The sequence below is a fragment of the Humulus lupulus genome, chromosome 5 (genome assembly GCF_963169125.1).
Source record: "Humulus lupulus chromosome 5, drHumLupu1.1, whole genome shotgun sequence".
In the NCBI taxonomy this organism is placed as follows: Eukaryota; Viridiplantae; Streptophyta; class Magnoliopsida; order Rosales; family Cannabaceae; genus Humulus; species Humulus lupulus.
The window spans coordinates 141546610-141566231 of record NC_084797.1 but is presented as its reverse complement, the minus strand read 5'-3'; positions in this window follow the sequence as shown (position 1 = coordinate 141566231).

The window sequence follows — 19622 nt, the reverse complement described above, 5'->3', positions numbered from 1 at the left end:
CATCCCAGTCAATCCCCAGGACCTGGGGAAGATCCCCGAGGCCTTCCAGGGAACGGTGTATGAGTCGGCGAACTACGCCGTCAGCCACATATACAAGTTCATCGAGAAGGAGATCCGGGCCATTGAGACAATGAGCCCGGTGGGCGTGCTGGAGTCTTCATTGGGCATGGCCATGACGGTAAGCTAACTTATTTTTTTGTGGTTTTTATCATTACACTTTGCCCTGCTTTTTTCTTCTAAGGCAATTGTCTTTTCACCTTCGCAGAGCGCGGTTGCCCTTCACCGGAGCATCGCCAGGACCAAAACTCAGCTCGAGGACATGAGGAACGAGCACCAGACTACCCTGCAGGCGGCTAAGGATGCCTTGGCAGCCTCGCAGGTCGATTTGGAGAAAACTCGCTCGAAGGTCCAAGAGCTCGAGACCTCCCTTGCCACCTCGAGGACGGACCTAGATGCTGCTAAGGCCGAGGTTCAAGCTGCTCAGGTTGCCCTAGAGGTCGAGTGGACAACTTCGGAAAAGTCCATGGAAGATCTGTTCTACCATTGCTGGGCCTACAATCCAGATGCAAACTTTTCCTTCATGTCAGCGAGCCTCTGGGAGCGCTTGCTGGTGAAGTTCCAAGCTCGCCTTGATAAAGAGGCGCCCTCTAAGACTAGGGAAGGCTCTGGCGTAGCTGAGCAAGGCGAGATGGCGACCTCCAAGGGGCCACCTGGCGGAGCTTGGGGCGTTTCTTCTCTTGTGCCCTTCAATATTTTTAAATACTTTTTATGTAACCTTTGCATGAGGTGCTTCCACCTCGAGACAATTTGATTCAATTGCTTTTAATTGATCCTCTTTCTTGCCTTTACGCATTTTGGTTGCAATTTTTTGAAAAACTTAGTTCGCGTTAACTTTTATCCATATCTCGAGCTCTTTAAGAAGAACAACGATCAATAGATTTATACCAACTTCTAAGTTTTATGACCCGGTTAGGACCAGGAACTTAATTTGAAAACTTAGTTCGCGTTAACTTTTATCCATATCTCGAGCTCTTTAAGAAGAACAACGATCAATAGATTTAAATCAACTTCTAAGTTTTATGACCTGGTTAGGACCAGGAACTTAATTTGAAAACTTAGTTCGCGTTAACTTTTATCCATATCTCGAGCTCTTTAAGAAGAACAACGATCAATAGATTTAAATCAACTTCTAAGTTTTATGACCCAGTTAGGACCAGGAACTTAATTTGAAAACTTAGTTCGCGTTAATTGTTATCCATATCTCGAGCTCTTTAAGAAGAACAACGATCAATAGATTTAAATCAACTTCTAAGTTTTATGACCTGGTTAGGACCAGGAACTTAATTTGAAAACTTAGTTCGCGTTAACTTTTATCCATATCTCGGGCTCTTTAAGAAGAACAATGATCAATAGATTTAAATCAACTTCTAAGTTTTATGACCCTGTTAGGACCAGGAACTTAATTTGAAAACTTAGTTCGCGTTAACTTTTATCCATATGTCGAGCTCTTTAAGAAGAACAACGATCAATAGATTTAAATCAACTTCTAAGTTTTATGACCCGGTTATATCCAGGATGGGTCTTAGTTAGCGTTAATCCTTATCCATATCTCGAGCTCTTTAAGAAGAACAACAATCAATAGATTTGAATCAACTTCTAAGTCATTAAGGAGACCTGGTTATATCCAGGTACCATATGCCCCCCAAGTAACTGGGAAAGGGTCTTTCGTGGTTACTTTAGATTACACTTGCAAACATGCATAAAAAGCTGATTCTCATTAATACATAAAAAAATGACCCTCCTAGGCCTTACAAGTGAATCATTGATAATATTTCTTTAAATGGATGGCGTTCCAAGTCCGCGGGACTGACCCTCCATCAAGCCGAGCTAACTTATAAGTTCCCTCCTTAATGATTTCGATGACCTGGTACGGTCCTTCCCAGTTTGGTCCCAAAACTCCATCTTTGGGGTCCTTACTGGCTAAGAAGACTCTCCTTAGGACCAGGTCGCCAACGCTGAAGGCGCACTTTTTGACTTTGGAGTTGAAATAGCGAGTGATCTTTTCCTGATAGTGGGCGAGCTGGAGTTGCGAATCTTCTCGCCTTTCATCAACTAGATCAAGGGAATTGCACAGGAGCTCGTGGTTACGGTCCTGGTCGTAAGATTGGACCCTATGCGAAAGCACCTTAATTTCCATGGGGAGGACTGCCTTACTCCCAAAGGTTAGGGAAAAAGGAGTATGACCCGTAGGAGTCCGATGTGAGGTCCGGTATGCCCATAGGACCTGGGGGAGTTGTTCCGGCCAGACCCCCTTTGCTTCATCTAATCTCTTCTTGAGGCTCGCCTTTAGAGTCTTGTTGACAGCCTTGACCTGGCCATTAGCCTGAGGATAGGCCACGGAGGAGAAACTTTTCACAATTCCGTACCTTTCACAAAATTCGGTGAACAGGTCGCTGTCGAACTGAGTGCCGTTATCGGAAACGATCTTCTTGGGCAGGCCGAATCGACAGATAATGCTTTTAATCACGAAGTCGAGCACTTTCTTGGAAGTTATCGTCGCCAAGGGCTCTGCCTCAGCCCACTTCGTAAAGTAGTCAATGGATACCACAGCATAATGGACCCCGCCCTTTCCAGTGGGGAGGGCGCCAACCAAGTCTATCCCCCAAACGGAAAACGGCCATGGGGACGAGATCATCTTTAGCTCGACTGGAGGAGCTCGGGAAACTGCGGCGAACCACTGGCACTTGTTGCACTTTTTCACGTATGAAATCGAGTCTTTGGATAGGGTTGGCCAGTAATATCCTTCCCTCAGGACCTTTAAGGCCAAGCTTTGCCCCCCAGCGTGGTCCCCGCAAAACCCTTCGTGCACTTCCTACAGGATGGTCTTTGCCTCGCCTGGAAGAACACATCGGAGGAGAGGTAGGGAGTGCCCACGTCGGTACAACACCCCATCGACCATCATATACCTAGGAGCTTGGTACAGGACCCGCCGTGCATCGTTACGTCCTTCAGGCAGCTTGCCTTCGGCAAGATATTCAAGGATGGGGGTCATCCAGGTCGGTCTGGCATCGATCATCTTGACCTCCGTCCTGACATCTTCTACGCTTGGTTTCTCCAAGAATTCGACTGGTATTAGCCCCAAGGTCTCTGTTTCTCCAGAGGTGGCCAGCTTGGCAAGAGCGTCTGCATTAGCGTTCTGCTCCCGAGGTATCTGTTCGATCGAGCCTCGCTCAAACGCAGACAGCTTAGCTTTAACCTTTGCCAGACAGGCGGCCATCTTGGGTCCCCGTGCTTGATATTCGCCCAGAACCTGGTTTACCACGAGCTAGGAGTCACTGAAGGACTGGACGAAGTTTGCCTTCAACTCCTGGGCTACCCTCAGTCCGGCCAGCAAAGCCTCGTATTCGGCCTCATTGTTGGAGGCTTTGAATCTGAATCTCAGCGCCGAGTGGAATCTATGTCCCTCGGGGGATATCAAAATGATTCCAGCTCCGGAGCCGTTCTCGTTGGATGAACCATCTACGAAGACCCTCCACGAAGCCTGGGGCGAGCTGATTTGGGGTGAGATTTCTGTGGGATCCTCCTGGAATCCCGTGCACTTTACCATAAAATCGGCCAGGGCCTGACTTTTTATAGCAGTTCGTGGAGTGTAAAAAATCTCGAACTGACTGAGTTCGATCGCCCATTTGAACAAACGTCCCGATGCTTCAGGTTTTTGCAAAACCTGCCTTAAAGGTTGATCGGTCATGACATGAATTGAGTGGGACTGGAAGTACGGCCTGAGCTTTCGCGAAGCTGTGATAAGGCAGAACGCCAATTTCTCCATCAGCGGGTATCGGGATTCAGCCTCGAGAAGTCTCTTGCTGATGTAGTAGACTGGCTTCTGAACTCGGTCCTCTTCTCGTACCAATACGGCACTAGCTGCATCCTCAGTAACAGCCAGGTAGAGAAAAAGAGGCTCTCCTGCCTTGGGTTTGGATAGTACGGGCAGCTCGGCCAGATGTGCCTTCAGGTCGAGGAATGCACTTTCGCACTCTACTGTTTATTCAAACTTCTTGTTTTCTCAGAGCAGGTTGTAGAATGGAAAACACTTATCGGAGGACTTGGAAATAAACCGGTTGAGGGCTGCCACTCTTCCTGTCAGGCCTTGGACATCTTTTTGTGACCTGGGCGAAGGAAGCTCGAGCAGTGATCGGATCTTGTCGAGGTTTGCCTCGATTCCTCGAGTGTTGACAATGAACCCCAGGAATTTCCCTGACGAGACTCCAAAAGTGCATTTCTGTGGATTGAGCCTCATGCCATACTCTCGCAGTATCTTAAAACATTCTTCCAGGTCGGAAACATTGTTATCGGCAGTCTTCGACTTGACTAGCATGTCATCAACGTTCACTTCCATGCTTTTCCCGATCTGGTTGGCAAACATTCTGTTTACTGACCTTTGGTAGGTAGCTCCGGCATTCTTCAGACCGAACGGCATGACCTTGTAACAATAAATGTTAGTCGGGGTCATGAAGCTGGTGTGTTCCTGGTCCGCCGAATTCATGGCGATCTGATTGTAGCCTGAGTATACGTCCATGAAGGACATGAGCTCGTGCCCTGCTGTGGCATCCACCAACTGATCAATCCTCGGCAATGGGAAGCAATCCTTGGGGCAAGCTTTATTCAGGTCGGACAAGTCGATGCAGGTCTGCCATTTCCCGTTAGGCTTCGGAACTAGCACGGGGTTGGCGACCCAGATCAGAAACTTGGCTTCACGGATAAAGCCGCATTTCTTGAGTCGGGCTACCTCTTCCTCTAAGGCTTCAGCTTGAGTTGTTCCTAAACGCCTTTGCTTCTGGGACTTGGCGGGAACACTCTTATCCAGATGAAGTGTGTGCATGACGACAGTCGGGCTGATTCCCACCATACCTTCATGTGACCATGCAAACACGTCCAGGTTATTCTGCAGAAAATTGGTAAGCTCCGCCTTCCTCTTGCTACAGAGATTTTTCCCAAGCTTGACCTTCCGAGAAGGATTCTGCGGATCGACGTTCACCTCCTCGAGCTCCTCAATAGCCTGGAGCTCGGATCTGTCCTTGCCTATCCGGGGGTCAATAGCCTCGCTTAAGACGACATTTTCCCCTTCGGCGCCTTGAGGTTTTTCAATCTCAAGATCAGCTAAGGGTTCCTGAGATTCCTCTTCACCATCTTGAATGGCCATTGCCAGCTGCCCGGGTTTAGATTTTCCCTTCATAGAAATGCTGTAGCATTCCCTGGCAGCGAGCTAATCGCCACGAACAGTGCATATTCCCGTGGAAGTAGGGAATTTCATCGCGAGGTGGCGAATGGAAGTGACGGCCTCAAAGGCCATGAGCGTAGGTCGTCCCAAAATGGCGTTGTAGGCAGCGGAACAGTCAATGACCATGAACTCGAGGAGTTTGGAGACTGTCCTAGGTCCTTCTCCTAGGGTGATCACCAGCTCGATCGTCCCTATCGCTCCCGAAAAACCATACAACATCATGGAGGTAGCCTTCAACTCGGCGACGGTCAAACCCATCTTCTCTAAGGTGGACCAGAATAGGAGGTTCACCGAGCTCCCATTGTCGATCAGCACCCTCCTGACTCTCTGATTGGCGAGCTGAACTGCCACGACCAAAGGGTCATTGTGAGGGAACTGGACATGGCTCGCATCTTCCTCTGTAAAAATGATCGGTTGCTTCTCCAGTCGCTGCTGCTTTGGTAGGCGTTGTTCCGGGATGAACTCCACTCCATTGTGAGATTTTAGTTCATTCACGTATCTTTTCTGGGCACCCCTGCTCTGGTGGATATCTCTCCTCCTACCACAGGAGGAGGTACATCTTGGTCTACCCGAGACCCGGACTGACCGGCCGGGACTTCAGGGGCAGGTCGACTTGCTGGAACCCTGTTCTGTGCACATTGAGCCAAGGGGCCAGCTCGGATGAGAGTCTCGATCTCATCTTTTAAATGCCTACAATCGTCGGTATTATGGCCAACATCGATATGAAAACGGCAAAACTTGGAGGTGTCTCTCTTCCCCTTGTGGTGCTTTAATGGCTCCGGCCTCTTCCAGGGGACTCGAGCAGAGTTGGCTAGGAAGATATTCTCCCTAGACTGTGTGAGCTCTTTATAAGTTGTGAAGATGGGCTTGAACTTGTCCACAGACTTATTCTTATTTTGGTCGTGCTGGCTGCCTTCACCATTTCCTTTTCTCTTGCCTCCACCGAGCTGGTTGTTCTGTGTGACATTTTGGGTCGCTTCTACAACCTCCGTCCCCACTCCAGCGGGCTGATCAGGGACCTGGCTGGTTCCTGTGGCTGAGGCTTCGGCTTCCTCCAAGTTGATCCATTCTTGGGCCCTGTTAAGGAACTCGTTTACCGAGCTGACTCCCTTCCTCTGTATGTCTTTCCAGAGATCCCCTCCAACGAGGATCCCAGTTCTCATGGCCATAAGTTTGGAGCTATCGTCCGCGTCTCTGGCCCGAGCAGCGACATTCACGAATCTGCTCAGGTAAGCCTTTAGGGTCTCACCGGGCTGCTGTCTCACGTTAGTCAGGGAGTCGGCCTGAACGTGGGCGGCCTGGGAGGCTCGGAATGCCCTTTTGAAATCTGCCGAGAAAGTCTTCCAGGAGCTGATTGACTGCTTTTTACCTTGCTTGAACCACTGCCTGGCAGGTCCAATTAGTATGGAAGGAAAGATTAAACATCTCAGCTCGGGGCCGATGTTGTGAGCCATCATCAAGGTGTTGAACATTCCTAGATGATCCGACGGGTCTTCGTCTCCATTGAACTTTGACAGGTGCGGCATACGGAAGCCAGGTGGGTACGTCGTTGCTGCTATACTGGGGGCGAAGAGTTCCATCTCGTCCCCTGAATCATACTCATCTTTTTCTTTCTCCGTCAGGAGCTTCCTCATCAGCTCCTCCATCTGAGTTAGGCGTTCGAGGGTTTGGTCCTGGTGTCCTTGGTTATTCTGGGGCTGTTCAACAGCTCCGAATCCATTGTACATATTTGGTGGGTTATTGCCCCTCCTATCTTGAGATAGGTTATTTGGGGCATTTCCTCCGTTACGTACTTCGGACAAGGCCCCCCCTGAGCGAGCATGGTTGTCTCCTCTTACCCGTTCCCCTCTATGAGAGTTGAGGCGATCTCGAAGGTCGCCTCCTTGGGTGGTTTAATGACTTTGCGCCGAACTCAAACGCTGACACAGGTCTCCACCAGAGAGATCACTCCGGCGACTGCCGGTCCAGTGGCTCCTGCTAGATAGGCTTGGAGTTTGCCTTTGGTGGTGAGGACCTGAGCTTTCCCCTCGCGCCCTGCTACGCTGGGAAGGTTCAGCTAATGGTGGATCTCTCCTGCTACTTCCGTAGGCTGGAATATCTCGGACGGGCCGAGGAGGAGACGGATATCTGATTGGAGACGGAGGATGCCTGACTGGAGAGGCGATCCTGGTTCCGTCAGGTCGGATTAAATTCGGTGGGGGCCTTTCGGCCCTGCCAACCCGCTGGTCCAGCGCCTGGCGATCTGGACGAGGCACAGGACGGTTGTTGGGGACGGGCTAACGTTGTGAGCCCTCCCTGGATCTCCTTCGGGAATTTCCTCGAGCTATCCTGGGCGCACTCGAGGATGGTTGGGAGCTAGGAGTCGACGTTCTGACCGAACGGCTGTATTGCTGTTGTTCGGCTCTAGGCATTCCTCTGAAGCCTGCCTCTCGATGGTGTGATGAAGGAGTGGAGTTGGGCGTTGGAAGTCTGTATGAACGGCTGCGCCTGGATCGATTACCCCGGCGAGACTTAGGAGCCTCGCCTTGCCTCTCTCCGACGTTAACGTCGATTGTTTGAGGGGGTAGTCGGGCCAGCACATCCTTGATCTGCTGACTAGCTATTGCTAGCTGGCTCCTCAGCTAAACATTCTCCATTTCCACCATAGTGTAATAACCTGGGTTAGGATTAGGCGGCCGAGGTCCCGAACTTCCGGTGTTGTCTTGGCCCGCCGGCAGTTTTCCTGGCCGCTGCTGGACTTTAGGAGCTTGTTCACCCTGGACGGCAGTATGATGAGCCTCCTGCCCATCATGTTGCTCTGTCTCGTTACCGTGCTTGGATCAAGTTGTCACCATAGTTGGATGTTTGCGACAGCACTGAATCGGACTTGCTCTCAATGAAAGCACCAAACTGTTGACGCGGTTCTTCGCAAACAGGTAATTAAGAAAAGAAGAGAATGGGATTAGTGCTGATGATGAACTGAAACAGATATATGATCTTAGGAAATGGAAAGGTGACTCAAGATGCGGTTTTTAAGTGGTTCAAAGGTTAAAATCCTTCTACTCCACTAGTCAATATTATTGCTTTATTATGGGTATATGATCACAGGACATTTCTTACAAGAGATCATCCAACCCCTATCAACTCCCAGGGTCTCCATATTTATAGGAGAAGGCACTTGGGAGTTGGTAAGAAGGTCATCCCGTGACCTTCTTACCTATCATATCAACTCTGTGACATTCATGATTAATTCCTAAACCTGACACATAAGAGTGGTCAAATTAATAGGTAAGGAGATAATGGGCCGCACGGCCCAACCCAGTCGTGGGTGTCTGAATACGCACGTTCCTGCTGCGTGTCCGAGAAGTCAGGGGCATATCAGACACGTGATGCCTGATATACGCACGTTTACCTTGCATGTGTTGACTTTACAAAGGGTCATAGCCTTCATATCTAGCTCGTACCCCGAGCTGGACACTTAACTTGACCTTCGGCCTTCAGAGTCCGAACTCAAGTCTTAGGCAATCTTGGCGAACCCCTGGGTTGTCTCGAGCTAAGGAGGTACGACCTTATGATGGAAGCTCCGATCTTGGGGAGGTCCTCGAGATAATCATGATTAGGCCGCAACTCAGCTCGCTAATCAGCCCGTGGGAAAATCAGGGCGTACATGCCCCAATCAAACCTTCCCCTCGCACAGTCGAGAATTTCCAACACCAACCAACCATCCATTACATTCCACTAAGTCTTTGTCTCAATGTTATCTTTCTTACAAATGACCAAACGCTCATCACCTTACTCTATGCATACACTACCTACCTATCGCTTCAGGTATATCGATCATGTTCCCATTTTACCTTCCGCGAGACTATATCCATCCTCACATCAACCTGAGTCTGGGCGTGCCCCAACATGTGATGCACCCTCACAGTTTTGTATCTTTACCAGAAGTTAGGTCCTTTATGCTACCCTTCTATATCCAACCATAACACGCATATCCTTGCATCACCGAGTGCTAGTCAATTCTTACCCTGTCTTCTGAACTTCTGATCTGACACTATCCATTCAGTCTACTTCAAGTTTTACAGTTCCTCTAACCTCTGGTGTAGCTGTCTGCGAAGACACTTATGTAGTAGATGACACGCTTGCCAGTCTGGTTGTGCTTCCTGTCCTTCAGATGTTCTTCAGTAGCTTCTCTATGGCTTCCAATTAAATCTCTTTATACCTGTCCCCTTCTCTTCATGTAGCATTATTCTGAATACCTCTGGCGAGATAAAACTGACATCATGGAGCTTTACCTGTGACCCTGCTTCCTTAGTGTCTACATCATCAGTATAATAGTCGCTCGCTTCCCACTTCTGACTAAGAGTAATCCAACATACCACCCGTAAACTTGAAGGAGACTTATCCATACCGTTCTTATATTTTCTCCTTGACAAACTTATCTGTGTTGCTGAAGCTTGAACCAGTTAAGAACCTTTGTTACCAATTCATCACACCATACTCGATACAAGTAGTAATTCCTGAAATGTCTCTTTCCTTGATCCCCAGCTGGTAATAACCAGATCGTAGATCAATTCCTGGAGACATGGTCCTATCTTATAACCGGGAATTTAAAACCCTTCATCCTTAACAGGCGATGCCAACAATTTTCCACAATATGATGCTCTGTCTGATCCGAGGTCAAACTTCTTCGGCTGTTCCAGTAATTCTTTCTGTCAAACCAGTACTGTCTTCCAAAATGTTCCTGATGCCAAACCTACCTGTACCCCTACCCTGAAGCACACTCAATCTTTTCTTGTATACCCATCTGAATTCCCTACCGGTTAGCTTAGTTTCCATTCAGTTCAATTGAACTACTCCAAATCGTATCCCCTACAATCCATGGTTGTCTCTTAATAGATTCACTCTCACTCTGACTCATGTTGAGGCTTCCATATGACGAGCTCTATTGCTCTCACCACGAACCTCTTGATTACTTATATCCTAATTCCTCTGCTAGAAGTTTCTAATTCCTCCTCAACAAATACTAATATCTTCAGCCTCTCGCACAGTACCCTCGAGGCATATTCCCTATGTCTGAATCTCTCTTGGGACATTCTCAACATTGAACTCTTCCAGCTCGTTACATAACTAGAAACATGAACTATCTGGTTAACTAATCATCTTCGAGGAACAAGCCTCGATCTTCGAATGTAACGATGCACTTAAGTCTTCCGTTTCCCTAACCATGGAAAATCCCTCCTAACATATCAAATCATTTGTGTAGAAGTCGTGCCCTCACCTGACATCCTTCCAGGTGGCGTCCTCTGCCTCAATTGCATACCAAACAACCTCACTGGTTCCTTTCACCATCTTGATGACTACCTTCACAATCAGACCCTTTCCTATCAAAAACTAGGTGCCATAGCATTGCTTGGGGTTCTTCTACCTCGATAACCGAGAATCTATCCTTACTGCATTCTACCATTGGAAGTACCGTCTTTTGCATCTCTTGCCCTACGGCATTCATGCTCTATACCTCATTTCCCATATTTAAATAACATGGCCCTCTCTGATGTCAAAATACAGACGAATATCTCATACATTGGAGCGGCCCTACACCCTGGACCATTCAAGAGTTTAATCCTTATATGGGTCATCCTTTTTAGCTACACCCACCTATATCAATTTCCAAAATGAATTACCCAACTCACAAAACTCACTGACATACACTATCATTACCTTATCATTCCAGATTAAGCTTAGAAGCCTAATAGTCTCCACAGCTTAGACTGTGCCTTTATAACCTCTTTTATCAAATCACCATCTAAATTCTTTCCAACCCATCATGCCAATATCTCAGTCTGAATACCATTTCTTGGTATCCTTCTGCGACAAGTACTTAGCGCAACTCCTTATTTATGACCTCTCATCTTCACATACCCAAGGAAGTTTTGCCCATCCACTAACCAATTCTTATGCAAACCCAAACTTTCCTCCTCAGACCAGAGGATAATGCCTTTTAGGCCTTCCATTTAATACTCTTTATCTGTCTGTGTCCTTATATTAAACCAACACCGCTTACTCACATGCTAACGAACATCTCTGCGACTTTCAGGGGCAGATGGATGTTTCCAACCCCAACTATCATCTGCAACCCTCTTATAATACGATGCCAGGTCTACTTAACCATTCCGAACGCAAACAATCTGAGTTCCTCTGCCACTGCTGACTAAACTCCTCAGCCTCGAGGCTCACATTCCGAACCAAACCACATCCAGGTCCAAATAACCACAATATTCATGCACATATAAAGCATAATCCACAATTCTACGCACTTAGCTACCAAATTTATTACTACCATGTATGTTCACACTTTAGCATGCTTCCTACAAGCCAATAAACACGCATAACACATGAATTCAATTCAGGCAGCCACCCACATACAATCGGTATGCAAACCGTTATCCAAATATTCATTCACATGCAACAGCAATGTAGACCAGCACACCTCAATCTCATCACACAATAGTCAAGGGCCAGGCCCTATGAGTTCTCATGCTCCCTATAGTCATACAGCATAATACATTCATATTTCAATAAAAAACTTAAGCATATAGTCTCTTATATCCAATTATAGAACCCTGAGTCGAGCTTGTCTTTAGCGGAGAGTGTACATGTCCAGCCTATCTCCAGGAACCCTTAAACCTAGGACGCTTTGATACCAAGTTGTAATGCCCTGGGTAACCAAGACCGTTACACTGTGCATTTGAAATAGTGCAAGACTTTCTAATAAAGTCATTTAAATAAAAATGTGAATCTAACGACACAAACAGGTTAGGTTTAAAAGATTTTGGTTATAAACGAATAATTTTGATTAAAACAAATATTTGGTACATGGGATCCCAAATCAAGGTTTAAATAACGTAATTACAGAATTTCCAAAACAAATAAATAGCCAAGCCACTCTAATGGCAAAATACACGTTTTAGGTTCCTGTCCCTGTACAATCCCTCGACCGTGGTAGTAGAGCAGCTGACAATGTACACCTCGCCCCCAGAGCTCTCTAACTCATGGTCAACTCATCTTACCATTGACTTTACCTGCACCATGTAGCACCCGTGAGCCAAGGCCCAATAAGAGAACATAACATAACCAGTATTAACAGCTAAGCAATTTACAGAGCATACCAAAATAATCTACAAGGCATTAATCAATTACCTAGTAAGCCAAAGCATACATTCAATGCAGCACACCGGTCAATAACAAATGATCTAGTTCCAGATACTCATCACATCATACACAACAATTAACAATAGAATACATGTCAAGCAACAACTAGGGTTAATGCCCGTAGGTTGCACCCTCTATTTAATCCACTATCTATGGCTCACTTAGGCCAAGCGCAGTGTTATACCTACTGACTCTGGCCAGCTTAACCGAGCTCAGTGATTATTAAGCTGTCCTCAGCTACTAGTGCCCAAGCCATGCCCTGTGCGCAAGTATTGATTTCGGCACCCTTAGGCCGTTTATTACATGTCCCAGGGGCATAATACCACCTCATGACATTCATACATTTATAGGGAACTCTTAGTCCCAACATGTTCACATGGTTTATCACAGTCATATAACAATCCATACAAATAGAAGGAACACTTAGTCCCATCCTATCCACATATACAGGTTCAGTTTTCTTACCTTTAATTCTAAGTGCTTTGATTAGGAAAGACGACCCCCGAGCACGATCATGCCCTGAGCCCAAGCGTATACCTAGTCACAACCATGATAAAGGATTTCATCAATAATTGTATAAGCGTTTCCGGATAGAGTTCTAGCCTCCGAGACAACGAATTCCACAAAACACGGTAGTGGGATCGATCCCGACCGCCCTAGGTTAGGTTCCCACGCTTAAAACTCCAAAAACACAAATATCCTCAAGGGTCGCAGCTCAAGCCTCCCCTTGCCGTGGCATGGCCCCAAACAGAGCTCAACCTTGCCCAGAAATAGACACGGGCCGCGGCCCTACATGCCCCATGTCGCGGCCCGTCCTCCTTCTCCAGTACCCATCAACTTCGAAGGGTTGCGACTCACCAAGAACTATGCCGCAGCCCGACCCCTTTGAACCCCGAAAAAACCACCATTTTCAACTCTCAAACCTCGCTCAAAACCTCTCATAATCATCCCAATAACATACTCCAATTATCACATACATTCCTGCATGATTTCAGTAACATAAGCTAGCAGAAATCTAGCCTACAAACCCATCAAAACACCACTTTAATTTTTGCAACACACACATACAAGAATCTCAAAACTAGTCAAGAAAACACTAAAATTCAGACATTAGATCATCAATTCAAGCGTACCTTCACTGAAGACTCATTCCTCCAAGCAATTCCTGAGCTAACACCCAAGCTTTTTGCCTTTATTCAACCTTGAAATTGAGAACCTAAGAACTCTTAGAACTTAGCCCCAAAACCACATAATCAATTGATCAAAAATGTCATTTAATGCTTACCTTAGTTTCTAGTTAGATTCCTTAGCCTCCACTGAGTTAATCCTCCAAATCTTCCATTCAATTTCCCTGTGTTTCAAGCTAATCCCCTTAGTTTTCAATAGTTTTCCTTGAGAGAAAAGAAAAGGGAGAGGGGAGGGTCGGTTCTTGATGTTTCCACCAATTTCTAAGTTTTGTCTAACCTATCCTAACTTAATCAAGTTAATCCCGAGGCTCAGGGTACTAAAAACGTCCCCGAGGGCAAAATAGTAAAATTCCTCGGTATTCCCACCTAGGCTTCCTAACCTCAAATATATCTCCAATTATTTATTTCCTTAACCCAATAACCCAAATGACTATCTAATATCCCAAATAACCCATGACTCACCCTGAGTCGAGTATCGGGTCCCATTGTGACTTTCCTGCCTCTTGCTCCCTAGGATCACATCGTGCCGAAAGCTGCAAACACATATATCCCCATAATAATGTGGTCTCAACAGTTTACCACAAATATTCACGTTTGTGCCCTAACGGGCCAAAATTACAATTATGCCCTTACCAGCCAAACAGGGCCCGCAGCCTTATCCAATACTCATAAAAATGCATTCTCACACCATTAATTCACATAACCTCCAATTGTGCCCTCCCAGCACACTAATCAAGGCCCTTAAGCCTTATTAGTAATTTTTGGGTCGTTACAAGGGCATGACCCTATTGTTTATAATGCAGGGCGTGACCCTAAAGCTTATGTTTAATATGTGTTTAAATATCTGTGAATATTATGCTATGTGATGCTTGCTTGTGATTGAACGGTGAAGGCGGGAACTCACTTACTCAAAATCTCATTTTCATAGAAACTCATTCAAAATCTCCAAATAATCCCAACAAATAAAAGAAAAATATCACTAAATGTCATTTTAACAATGATTTATACTTATAATTTTGAAAAATTACCTTAAATGTGTCGTATCTGAGACGTACATCCAAAGCATCGAGATATGGAATATGTTGTGAACTCATGATAATGACAGTGGCAGAGCCAATCTGTAGGCTACCTGCCCGGTCCTCTCCAGGATCTCAAAAGGTCTTACAAATCTAGGGCTCAACTTTCCCTTTTTCCCAAACCTCCTTACCCGTCATAACGGCGAAACTCGCAGAAATATGTGGTCCCCGACCCATAACTCCATGTCCCTACGCTTGGGATCAGCGTAGCTTTTCTATCTACTCTTCGAGGGGAGCATTCGAGCTCGGATCTTCTTAATAGCTTCATTAGTCTTCTGAACCATCTCCAGTCCCAAATACTTCTTGTCCCCCATCTTATCACAATGAATGGGCGATCTACATTTCCTTCCATACAACATCTCGTATGGAGCTACTCTAATCATTGATTGATAACTATTGTTGTACAAGAACTCCATCAATGGGATGTACTTACTCCAAGACCCCTCAAACTCTAATAACCATGTTCTAAGCATGTCCTCCAATATATGAATTTTCCTCTCAGACTGTCCGTCTGTCTGAGGATGAAAGATTGTATTGAACTTCAATTGAATTCCCATAGCCTTCTGAAAACCACACCGAAATTTGGAGGTAAATATGGGATCCCGATCCGATACTATAGACTTAGGAACCCCATGCAGTCGTACAATCTCCCTCACATACAAATCTGCATACTGATCCACAGTATAGGTCATTCTCACTGGCAGAAAGTGAGCTGACTTGGTGTATCTGTCAACTATCACCCACACCGAGTCGTGTTGCCCCACCGTCTTGGGCAAACCTCCTACAAAATCCATGGTAATATCTTCCCACTTCCACTCGGGAATACCCAAAGGCTGCAACAATCCCGTTGGTCACTGGTGTTCAGCCTTTATCTGCTGACAGGTTAAACACTTGGCTACGTACTCAACCATATCCTTCTTCATCCTAGTCCACCAATATAAAATATGTAGATCTTGATATATCTTCATGGTGCCTGGATGGAGTGAGTATGGTGTAGTATGGGATTCATCAAGAATCTCTCGTCTAATACCCATATGCATCGGAGCGCAAATTCGATCCTTATACCTCAGTAAACCTGTCTGTGAAATGGAATAATCCTTAGCCACTATAGCTAGGACATTCTATCTAACCTCTTGCAATTGTGCATCACCCATCTGACCTTCTCTTATCCTCTCCAAGAGGGTAGACTGTAAAGTAATATCGGCCAACTGGCCCACAACCAATTCTCTCCTCACTCTGGTCATTTCATTTGCTAATTCCTTCGATATCTGCTTCAAGCTAAACAACTGTCATATGCCCCTCCAGCTCAAAGCATCTGCTACTACATTGGCTTTTCCCAGGTCATAAAGGATGTCACAGTCATAATCCTTCAGTAATTCTAGCCAACATCTTTGTCTCATATTTAGGTCCTTCTGGGTGAAGAAATATTTTAAACTCTTGTGATCGGTGTACATATTGCATTTTGCTCCATACAAATAATGTCGCCATACTTTCAATGCGAATACCACCGCTAGTAGCTCCAAATCATGGGTAGGGTACTGTGCTCATATTACTTCAGCTGTCGTGACGCGTAAGCAATAACCTTCTCATTCTACATCAACACGCATTCCAATCCCAGTCTCAATGTGTCGCAATACACCACAAACTAGTCCCCATCCGAAGGAAGACTCAGCACCAGAGTTCTAATCAATTGTCGCTTCAACTCTTGAAAACTACCCTCACATTTTTCTGACCATATGAACTTCAGATTCTTCCGCTTCAACTCAGTCAATGGTGTGGCAATCTTTGAAAACCCTTCCACGAACTATCTGTAATATCTGGCTAGTCCAAGGAAACTCCTCTCCAAGGCATTTCTTGGCCTCAGCTAATCCCTAACTACTTCTACCTTTCCCGGATGCACCTTAATCCAATATCCACTAAAAATATGTCCAAGGAATGTTACCTCCGGTAAGAAGAATTCACACTTCTTAAGTTTAGCGTGTAATCGATGCTCCCTCAATCTCTGCAATACCCGTCAGAGATGTTGTTCATGCTTTGCCTCTGAGCAAGAGTATACCAGGATATCGTCGATGAAGAAAATCACAAACTAATCTAAGAAATCCTTGAACACCCTGTTCATCAGATCCATAAATGTTGCTGGGGCATTGGTCAATCCAAATGACATGACCAAGAGCACCCCATGGCGAGAAGCTAGGTTTGATAGACCCCAAATCTAGTAACTCTTGCAACTGTATCTTCAACTATTTTAGCTATGTCGAGCCATCTTGTTTGGTGCCCTTGACACTGGCTCTATACCCGGCGCTAACTCAATGACGAACTGAATCTCTCTGTGTGGCGGCAATCCCAGTAAATCCTCAGGAAACACATTCAAAAACTCGCATACCAGTCTAGTCTCTCCTGTCCCCACCAGCGTAACTCTAGTGGTATCTACTACACTGGCTAGAAAACTTGTACAACCTTTTTGTAATAGATCCCTAGCCCTCATCATTGATATCATAGGAATGCAGGGTTAGTGCATAGTACCCCCAAAAACAAAGGGGTCCTCACCCTCTAGCTCAAAAGTCACCGTCTTTTTCCTACAATCTATGGTTACCTCATATTCGACTAGCCAATCCATCCCCAAAATCATGTCGAAACCATCCATACCCAACTCAATCAAATCTATTGATAGTTCCCTACTGCACACCATCACTGACAGTGCTCTAATCCATCTTCTAGAAACTACCAGCTCCCCTGTAGGCAATATAGTCCCAAACCTTACAGTATAGTACTCACTACGCCTACACAGTCTATTAGTCACTTTACTAGAAACAAATGAATGTGTCGCACTAGAGTCAATCAATGCATTGTATGAAGAGCCAGCACTAGAAAGCTAACCTGTCACTACTGAGGGACTAGCCTCAGCCTCTGCCTGTGTCAAGGCGAACACTCGAGCTGGAGTCAAGCTGCCCGCCTTCCTTGATTACTCTTTCTTCAATGTCGGGCAATCTTTCTTGAGGTGTCCAACCACTCCGTCCAAGTAACAGACCTTTGCCCGGCATAAGCCCAGATGGCGCTTCCTGCATCTAGCACACTCCGGGTAGCTCCTCCATGTCTCACTACCTTCCTGGCAGCTACCCTAGGCACCCTGGCCCCTCCTATCAGGACCAGCAGCAGTCGAGGTGTCAGAGGTCTTCCTCTTCTGATCAGTGGGGCCTCCGTCCCTACCAGACCCAGTAAATGGAGGCACTACCCTTTGAACATCCCGTCTCGCAGCGTTCTCCCTCCAAATCTTGTTCTCTGCCCCCTCAGCAGTGAGGGCCTTCTCAACCACCTGGGCATAAGTTGTCTCCCCAGGTATTGATGTGATCCTCACATCTTGGGCTATTATAGTATTAAGCCCTCAAACAAACATGTCCTGCCTAGCTGCAATGTAGGCACTAGATCAGGTGCAAGTTTCGCTAGCCGGTCGAACTTCAGGGTATACTCAATAACGGTCATGCTTCCCTGTACCAACCTAGTGAACTCATTCACCTTTGTCGCCCTGACGACAATACTATAGTATTTCTTATTGAACAATTCTCTAAACCCATCCCAACTCATAGTAGAAACATCTCGAGTCTGTGATTCTACCTCCCACCAGATGCGGGCATCAGCACGAAGCATATAGGTTGCACAGGCTACCCTGTCGTTACCTTCCACCCTCATAAAGTCCAAGATGGAGGTAATCAAACTGATCCACTGCTCAGCCTTAAGTGGACCTGGTCCTCCCTCAAAGATTGGAGGATGCTGCTTCCTAAACCTTTCAAAAAGTGGCTCCCACTTGTTCCCAATCTCAGGCAGCTGTACAACTGGTGCCATTACAGGTGGCAAGTTAGGTGCAGCACTCTCTGGCAGAGCCTACCACCTCAGAAGGAGAATCTCTTCTTGCTCACACTAAAGTCTAGCTTGCATGTTAGCAAGCAATTGCTGTAAGTTCTTTGGAACTGGCGGAGGGTTCTGGCCCTGCTCATCATCTCTAGCCTCAACCCCATTGTCGGCTAGTCGAATTGATTGCCTTGGAGGCATAATTCTCCAAGTTTATTTGCAATCAATGATTCGGCTGGTCAGGCATTGATGACAGGTTTATAATCACCCCACGGTCCAATGCCGAAACTCAACCAATAATACACAATCATAATGCAAAAACAATTATTCACATACATTTGCAATGCTAAAAAGCAGGCCTTATCATATTCACATAGCAGTCATGCTCCCTAATAAACGTGCAGATAAAGCATTTATATTTCATTTAAACATTCAAACATATAATCACATATATGGTTACCGAACCCTGATTCGAGCTTGTCTTTAGCGGCGAGTGTACATGCCTAGCCGGTCTTCAGGAACTCTTAAACCTAGACGGCTCTGATACCAAGTTGTAACGCCTTGGATAACCAAGACTGTTACACTGTGTGTTTAAAATAGTGCAAGACTTGCTAATCAAGTCGCTTGAACATAAACGTGATTCTAAAGTCAACTGACAGGTTAGGGTTAAAAGGTTTTGATCGTAAAATGGTTGAATTTCATTAAAATAAGAGTTTTATACATGGGATCCAAAAAATAATGTTTACATGGAGGTTACAACCCTCAAAAGAAAATACAACAACAGCCAGCCTGAATGGAAAAATACAAGCTTTTTGTTCTAGTCCCTATAAATCCCTCGGCCGTGGCGGTCGAGCAGCTACCGATGTACACCCCTCCCCCAAAGCTCTTCAACTCATGGTTGGTCTAGCTTTCCCTTGCCTTTACCAGCATCACGTAGCACCCGTGAGCCAAGGCTCAGCAAGAAAACCTAAGTAAAAAAGCATTGATAAAAAAGTGCATAGTAGTTATTAAACCAAACATATAATTCAATCTCAATACAATTAA